This window comes from Opisthorchis viverrini (assembly GCF_000715545.1).
Source record: "Opisthorchis viverrini unplaced genomic scaffold opera_v5_60, whole genome shotgun sequence".
Classification (NCBI taxonomy): Eukaryota; Metazoa; Platyhelminthes; class Trematoda; order Opisthorchiida; family Opisthorchiidae; genus Opisthorchis; species Opisthorchis viverrini.
The window spans coordinates 1,590,729-1,600,224 of NW_008751712.1; positions in this window are offsets into that span (position 1 = coordinate 1,590,729).

Consider the following 9,496-nt stretch of genomic DNA (forward strand, 5'->3'; position numbering starts at 1 on the left):
CATTTGTCATCGTTCCAGCCTGCTTCATCAGTGCTCGGAATCTTCGAGTACGTGGCCCTGAGCATTTCGTCCAGGACTGCATCCATCTAGCTAATGATCGAACTAACATTAAACTATTTGATTCTATGAAATTTTGTCTCCGTACTTAGGGTACTGCAGTTTAACCTGTTCATCACATTATCATGTTAACTCTACTTCTCATTCCGAAGTGTTTTTGAACATGCTTTGTTCTTTTTCGCCACGTAGCTTATGACGAAATCTTCGTTGGATCACGCCTTAGAGCCTTTAATTCACCTTGTGTGCAGTCTGCAGTAGGGTAAAGACTAGGATCATAGACTTACAGACGAGAGATTTCTTCGAAAACCGCAATCGATTTCTTATCCTAAGTGGTCTACCACATTGGTCTCAGGGAACACCTGTTAGCGCGTATTTTCCAGTTGTCAGATACCGGGTGAATGTTACTTCACCCGTACCGAAACTGGTTGGAACTACGTTGACCGCATAAATGCTTTGTATTGTGTTCCATATCCAGCCAAGAATGAACTGTTTAGAAATAGTCGTCGAGTTTCATTTGATTTTCAATAGCCAATCGAATAGATTTATCGCCCCCCTCCCGCGGACCGATGATAGAAGGCGCTCAGAAATCAGATGGCATCAAGAAAATCGCAACATTGTAACTGAAAAACTGGTGATTGGTTGTGTAACAAGCACTGGGAAACACCCAGCACCATCAACTGCGGTGGCTTGGCCACGCATGCCGAAACATCGTCTACCGAGACGAGTTTCGCCCCCTCCCTTGCCCATTTCAGGACAGTGCGAACAGCGGAAATGCATTTGAAAGACAAGAAAGGGTTTAGCTGTTAGTGGTGCGGTACGGCCTCTAGGATGGGGTCCCCGTGACACCGCTGCGCTTTGTTGGAAACATTACAAGAGGTGGTAGCTGGTCGGTGTTGGTGGCATTCCTTTCACATTTTATGATTGATCGGTGTGGGTACCTCAAAATACTTGCGATAGGCCAGCACTAGGTTTCTTTCTTCCCAACTCTTTTGTGTTCTTCTCACTCTAAGGCTTTAGTTACCAGTGAATAGACTTTATTCGTACGACAAGGAAAAGTCAGTTTCAACACTGATGTTGCTGTTTCGGATCATAAACCGATGATCAGTCTTACAAAAACTCTTTTTGCCGTTTTGTCATCCTGATACATTTGTTTTTATCACCGAATTTCGTGTTTTTACTACGGAATAATGCTGAGTCAGGATCCACAACATTTTGTCTCGACTTTCTGATTATCTGGTGACGGGAATGGATTCTTCCAACATGTGCGTGGCAACTGATCGGTTAAGTGGGTTAGCGAAAGTCCGCATAGTTATCAGTTGTGAGGATACAGATTAAATTACCGCAATTAGCGAAGCGCACTCACTTGCATACTAATTCGATTTCGACAGGTGCCTCACCTGGTGCCCAGCTGAATCTTTCGTTTATGAAGACAATTTCTCAGCACAGAAGTACTTTATACACAATATGCAATAAGGTCAAATCCTGACGGCATGAATCTGGCTTGTTCTGTTGGGTCATATTCTTTTTGGGAGAATCACTGTCAAATAGACGAGGAAGGAGATACAGGTTTGAGATCAAATCGAACTTCATTTACTACTGGTAAACCAAAAGAGTAATTAGACGGGCTGTGGATTCGAAATTCTGCTATTCTCAGACACCTCTGGCCAAAGCGCTCAGGTTTCGTATCCCGTTGACGAAACCCGTCATTTTCTGAGAAAGATGAAGTATGATGGTCCTGTCCTTTCGCCTATTGGATTCGTTGTCTCAAAAATATCTTCTCCTATGTAGAAAACAGTTTTTCCTGTTCCCAAAAACATTTTGAAAGTGACAATCGGTAGACTTATTGCTGGGCAACGTTTCGCTTTTGACACAAAAGCTTCGTCAGGCCAAGTGACTAGGTTCCGAGGTTGGTCGAGATTAGGGACTGCGTGTATAAAATTAACTGCAACGGTTGCACTAAAGTTTACATAAGGCAAAGTGCCAGGGAATTGCACAACGGAATTGGTGAGCATGAAAGAAGGATAAACAAACCATCAAGGAAGGCAGAAGAATACCAAACGCTGGTCAAAGACTCAGCGATGGCGGTACATGCCTCAGACACGGGACATAGAATAGATCTGGAGAATGTGGAAGTTTTAAGACGGGGACTGCGATTCACACCACAACGGCTGATAGCCGAGGCGGTGGAAATTACTAAGCATTACAACGTGAATAAAATGGAGCGTGTGGAACTGGCGAGCGTATGGAAAACGGTCTTAGGTAAGCCGAGTTGACATGTGACGGTGTGGTTGTCAATCCGCGTAGAATCACTAGCAAAAACCGTGGGTTGGAAATCTCAATCCAAGGTCACAGCATCCCTGTTACACAACTATCTTAGCACTAGCTCATCCACACAGGCTGACAGAAGGTTCAAGCGAAGTTCAAGAGGGACCATCAAATGAACTGAACCAGGAGAACTAGACCCTAGGCTGGACCTAAACACATGTAGGTTCCCTATCGACCCAACACTCGTTCACCCATCCTAACATACAAAAATCCCTCCGCTCGGCTTAGCCGGTTGGTCCCCTTTCGCCTTAAATTTCGACCAACCGCGGAACTTAGTCACTTGGCCTGACGAAGCTTTTGTGTCAAAAGCGAAACGTTGCCCAGCAGTAAATCTACCGATCGTCATCAAACGTTTTCGAAAACGACAACTACTCAATCGATTCCAAGTATTTTTCACCTGATTTTCTCGAAAACTTGCGTCAGAACCATTTGCATCGGCAATGATTCAGCTACATAGGTTTCACACGAACCGAGTTAAGTGTGGAACAAATAATTGTCGAAAATTAGGGCGTCGTTCTGGAAATGCGTCACATTAGATCAGTTCTGTGGCATAAGAAAACCTAAAAATGGATTTGGTATATGGGTGCACTGGAAGTTTAGCCTGCGAATACGGCCCTGTTTTTGTAAATCGTCCAGCTTCAGCACCCTTTGGTGCCTAGCTGCCATGCTACCAGAAGGAAGCATGAGTTCTGGAATATTGCCAGGTTGCCCAGGCTCAGACAGGGGAAGTCGAGAGGGAGAGCCTGGGTTCGAACAACGGGCCTTCTGGTCAGTAAATTCGCGTTCTAACCACTTGAGCCATCTCGCTCTTGTTTATGCAATCCTCATAAAAATCTTTTTGGAAGCGAAGAAGAGGATCAAGTCACCCAACAGAGCCGTGAGATGAACGAACCAGTAGAGTTGATTTGTGTGGCCTACAAAGGCAAAGCGATGACAGTCCCTTCTGTGGTATCTTTCAAGGGCTGATTCAACGAGACACATCCTCAGTCGACCAAGCAGGTCGTAGGATAAATATGGAGAGGATTTAGAGTCACCTTTTCATCACCATGGTGCGTAGGGTTTCTCATGTCTACAGTACTACATCACTCAGGTTCTTGATACATTTTCGGATCCCGTAGGTAAAAAATCACCTTTCTTCACCCCGCACTCCAACTTGCAGTTCTTCCTGCGTCATCTTCGCCTCATACTGTGATTTAGCATTCTAATCAATACCGGCCGATTTCGTAACCCCTTTAGTGGGTTAGGTTGGGTCTTGTTGAACCTATCAATGTAGCTGTGTGGGGCGGACTCAAGTCTTTATTCTCTTGAAAATTTTACCAGCCGGATTCGTTTCTACAGACGTTTTTCCAGCAATCCCCAAACAGAGTTTGACTCTATTGGTTGATATCATTTCCTGCCTCTTATTAGAATATTGTCGTATTGTGCGGTGGCCGAGCTATTGGGTTACGCCTGCACTGATCCTGCCAGAATACGAGATAGGGAGAAGACAGAGAACTGGGGACACGGCTGTATTGCCAGGACAAAACGTACACAGCGTCCGCGTAAATATACAGGATGACTACTTGGCCAAATATGGTCGTTCACTTGTTCGCTCCGTACAGCCAATGGTGGTGTTCCGGTCGTGAACATTCTCAGGCCCACTACGCTGGTCGTATGTTGCTAGGCCGTTTGGTGAGGGCCGCCAACTCACCTATTTTCCGGACGTGTCGAACCGATGATGACCTTGGGAATGCGTCACTCTCTGCACACGTACTTTCTCTTCTGTCTGGGCGCGCCCTGACAAATATACTATAAGTTTAGTAGATCTTCTATAAGTAAGTTTCCTATTATTTGGATAATATTACGATTTTTCTAATAAAAGAAATGTTATTTTATCAAAAAGAACCCCATTTCAACTTACAAAGACGAAATCATTTTTTACGGGATTCCGGGCATAAACCAAATACATGGCGGGGGGAGGCATTGGATCGATAAGCGGGTAGTTGTGAACAGTCATCAGATACGGTAGATCACCAGGGGATCTGTTGCCTCTAATTCACCATTGTAGCAACAGTGCCACTATGCTGTCTATTTTTGCCAATCTATTACTGGTTGATTAATATTCATTGATTGAACGATTCACCAAGTCCGGCGATTGCAGTCAACCGCTTACTTGCGTCCCTTGGTCAATGTACCACACAGCAACATATCCATTCAAAATTTTCATAGTTTATCGCGAGTTGTCAGTTATGAAATAATGCTGTTTCATTGTTTGAAGAGAATGTGACAGACGAGGAAGCCTGTCCCTAGTATCCAGAGGTTTCAGTAGCTCAGTATACCAGAGAAGAACGAATGTTTGGAACAAATCGATTGCGGTAGGGCCTCCCAAAGAAGTGCTCTGGAGGGTCTGACGACTGCCGCTTTGCTGGACACAAACCTGACTTCTGTGTGCACAGTTAATTCGTCTGGACAATGAAGATACAATAAACGATGACAAATGCGAAACGGACTAGACACGTGGCTACAAGACGTTGATGGACATTCCGAGCTTCATCTTCCGCCTTCTGACTATTACTCAAACTACTATCAGGCAGGGAACATTCGTTCTCGCTCTTCTTAAATAATCAAGCCTTTTATGTGGAATTGTGCGTGAAAGCCACACATAAAAACAGTATCTGCTCGTTGTTTTGCAATTCAGATAGCAAAGCACAGGTTGGGAAGTTACATCAAGTTACATCAGCGTTCGTGAAGAAACTACTCACAAAGTTGCTGAAAACTCTTCAACAGCCCACGACCGGTTTCACCATTTTTGGGGCTCGTCGGCGCAGTGCAGTCTCCGAGTGTCCATCAACATTATGTTGTACTTGAACCCAAACTGGACTGTTTTTGGGAAATACACTCATCTGCAATTTGGTTTTCTTTTCACGGGAGACTCAACTAAATCTCTCCTTCAACTGAACGTGCTGAACACAGGGCGCCTCATGTTTCATTTGGCACGATATTCGAAATATCGCAGTATATTTTCATGAAGAAAACTACTCACAAGGTTGCTGAAAACTATTCGACAGCNCCCAACGACCGGTTTCGCCCTTCCACTTTGGGCTCATCAGATAGGCACAGTCCTCGAGTTTCCGTCAACCTTATGCTCTACTTGAACCCAAATTGGACTGTAGAATGTCACAAATGAGGGATTCAGCTGAGTCTCTCATGAGAAACCAAACTGAGTTGCAAATGAATGCATTTCTCGAAAACTATGAACCCTGTTTCGGAGAATATGAAAAATCAGACTGCGCCTACCTGATGAGCCCCAAGAAGGGCGAAACCGGTCGTAGGCTGTTGAAGAGTTTTCAGCAACCTTGTGAATAGTTTCATTTATGAAAAAATACTGCGATATCTCGAATATCGTGCCAACCGAAACATAAGGCGGCCTGTGTGCAGTGTGGCACATTCAGCTGTAGAATATCATAAACGAGAGATTCAGTTGAGTCTCTCGTGACAACCAAATTGATTTGCAAATGAGTGCATTGCTCGAAAGCGTTCGTGAGACTTTCGCACATGAAGCTTGAGGCGGCCCACTACAAAGATTTCGATCCCGCTAACTGTCTGAAATTAGGGATACCTGAGCCTACAGTTTGATGTTGTTGGTTTTGAGGAAACAAAGTTGAAAATGGGATCGTTCCACTGTCACCATTCAGCAGCCGTATACATGCGACTGACGCGAGGCTCGTACGCCGTAGATTAGTTTTCGAGTTGAACTGTTGTTAATTTGTCTGGCGACCTGTCTCTCGTGATGCTGTACGTTATGATAACGCGAAAGAAAGTCCGGTAGCATACAGGACCAGGTGAACTCCTCCAAATCAGTTTTTGGTGGTTTAACAGTTTATGCGACCACAACGCAGCAAAACAAAATCACGGTCGGTCCTAGCATGATTCAACAGAAGGCATATACCAACTAGCCAATCACATGACAGGATATTAGATACTCTACGAATAACTACATAAACGCAGCTAGGCACGGAGGAAGCACCCATTCAACTACGCACTGACGATGTCTCCTCGACTGGGGACGAGACGTTTGCAAGCCAATTGCCAAGCTCGGTGAACAGATCAACTGCCATCCGATCAACCACCAGTTTATGCGAGTTTGCAGACGAGAAATCCCATAACGGACTGATCATCCTTAGATCAACCAGTTAAATGGTAAAATATCGCAGAACTCTACCTATATGTAAATCCTGAGCTCATATGATACCTGAAATTCGTGAACGGATTTCAGCACACCAATTTTTGGCTCCTACAACGAGAAACCAATATGAACTATCCCCCGCGGTAAATAATTCACTTGGAAAGACATCTTGAGGGTAATTATCGCGTTACACGCCTGAGGTGATTCCTAGCTTCGCTCACAAGGATAATTACCCTAAATTGGAAACTGTTGGTTCCTGGCACAAAGTATTTTTATCACATGTTCTTTGAGGCGTAAGTGCTTGTTTTAGATGTCATTGATATTGAGTAGGGAAACGTTTGCTTGGCCTCAGTGTGCGGACTTTCACACATCTATTTTCTTGCTTAATGGCGAAAGGCAAGACAGTCCTCAGTGAAATGCAACCATTCGAAAATCACACACGTGCTAACAACTGACTTGGCTGGATTTCTCATTTACGATATTTTCATACTGGTTTCCGAGAAATACAATTTGGTTGTCACGAGAGACTCAACTGAATCTCTCGTTTATGATGTCCTCCAGCTGAATGTGCTGCACACAGGCCGCCTCAGTTGGCACGATATTCGAGATATCGCAGTATTTTTTTATAAAGGAAACTACTCACAAGGTTGCTGAAAACTATTCGACAGCCAACGACCGGTTTCGCCCTTCCACTTTGGGCTCATCAGATAGGCGCACTCCCAGAGTTCCCGTCAAACTTATGTTCTACTTGAACCCAAATCGGACTGTTTTCGACAAATACACTCATTTGCAAATCAATTCGGTTTTCACGAGAGACTCAACTAAATCTCTCGTTTACGACGGTCGTGGGCTGTCGAAGAGTTTTCAGCGACCTTGTGAGTGGTTTCTTCTATCAAATTTTGTTTCATTAAGGAGTGACTGGGAAGATATAACGAGATAACTGACTACTTTGTGACCTTAAGAGTAACGGTTATACTGTATCGAATAAAGACGGTCTTCGTTGGAAAGTAGCTGAACGTTCTACTAGACGGCCTATTCGAGCAGCGGAACTGAGACGTCTCCAGGTGTTCGACAATCGTTGTCTCAGAACCATAGCTCGTGTGAATTGGTGTCGGCGAATCCGTAATGAAGCAGTTAGAAAGCGCGTTTTCGGTTGTGTAACGGGTACTTCCATTGAAGAATATGTCCAGCACCAGAAGCTGCGTTGGTTGGGACATGTTTTACGCATGCCGAACCATCGTTTGCCGAAGAGAGTACTGTTTTCCACGCCCAATTCGGAGTGGCGTAAACAGAGAGGTGGCCAACCCTTGACTTGGCAGAGGAGTATGGAGGAGATCACGAAACGCTTGGATGCTGTCGGTGCTACTCGCCTTCCAGGATGAGGACCGCGTGATCCCCACTGTGCCTGGTTGGAGACACTACAAGATATGGCTGTCAACCGATGTCAGTGGCGTTCTCGTTGTCAGTTTCTATCCAGATCGCACGAGTGAATGTCTGGAGGAATGATTGCGGTAAGCTAGCACTAAGTCCCTTCCTCGTCCACCTCTACTCTTTTATTTACAAAAAGGCTTTCAAATAAATCATGGTTGTACGGCAATGAAGCATCGGTGTTGAACACTGATGTCATGCTGTCGATGATGATGATTCCCAGTTTGCAGCATCGTAGTAATGTACTTTTAGATTGGTCGGAAGCTCACCACCACCTAATCTTCAAATTTTTCTGATTGACAACTTTGAACCCCAATGAATCGAAACGAAGACAATCAAAAGATTGTGATTCCATTGGTTTTGTTGCATTTGAGTTAGCAAGCCGATTTCACATGCTCTGTGCTGAAAACACTCCTGTGTTTGGGCTTCAAACAGAGAGGGGTCGAACTCAGATTAGGCTCAGTTTGTTTCTTTGTCTGGCCTATTTACTTATGGAGATACCTTTCAATTACCACAGCCAAAAACATATATGAATGCCAACAATTTAAGCTGAATCCTGATAAGTAATCAAAAGTTACAGTTGTCGCGACGCGTCCAGACACGGAATAAGTAAATGTGCAGAGAACGACGCGTCCCAAGATCACCTTCGGATAGCATGTACGTTGGCGGAGCACACCAAGCACGGCTTAGCAACATACGACCAGCAAGGTGGGGCTGAAATTGTTCACGACCGGAACACGCCATTGGCTGTACAGAAGGAAAAGTGAACGACTATAATTGGTCATTTAGTCATCATATATATTTACGCGGAAGCTCTGTATGTTTGTCCTGACAATACTGTCGTGCCCCGAGGCTCATTGCAGGCGTAACTAATAGACGGCCAGCCCACGATACAGCAAGAGTTTATCTAATATGTTTACTGAGTGACGCTCTCTGGCTCTGGTCAGATCACGTGATTTGGTATTGACTAGGTCTGCGGCGTGTCAGACGCGAGACTTATACAGCTTTCAAGTAGAACATAAAGATGACGGAAACTAAGGGCTGCGCCTACCTGATCAGCCCCAAAAAAGACGGAACCAGTCGTGGCCTGTCGAAGAACTTTCAGCAACCTTGTTGGTAGTGCATCAAGTCTAAGAATTATCTCTTATTCTATGATGAAATCTATAGTAACGGTAAAATTCACACTTGCGGGAATTCATATCCGAAAAGTATAAATCGTAAGGGTTTCATGGGCCAGTTGGCAGAGAAGTAGTTCCTGAAACAGGCGGTCAGCATCTGATCATGTCATGTAAACTGAATAGCTTTTTATATCCTGTCCAAATGCGAGTTCAGCAAATAGATGATCATATCCATGATATCCATGGTATGATATCAAGCAGACAATAAAAGGTATGACTATCCCAAGAGCTTCGTGAAGTTGGTGATCACCATCAAGAGTGAAACAGCTGCATAATGGTGCCTATCTGCCTGATACTTTGGTTGGTGTTGCACTGCAAGTGTGCCATGACTTTGTGAGGAAGG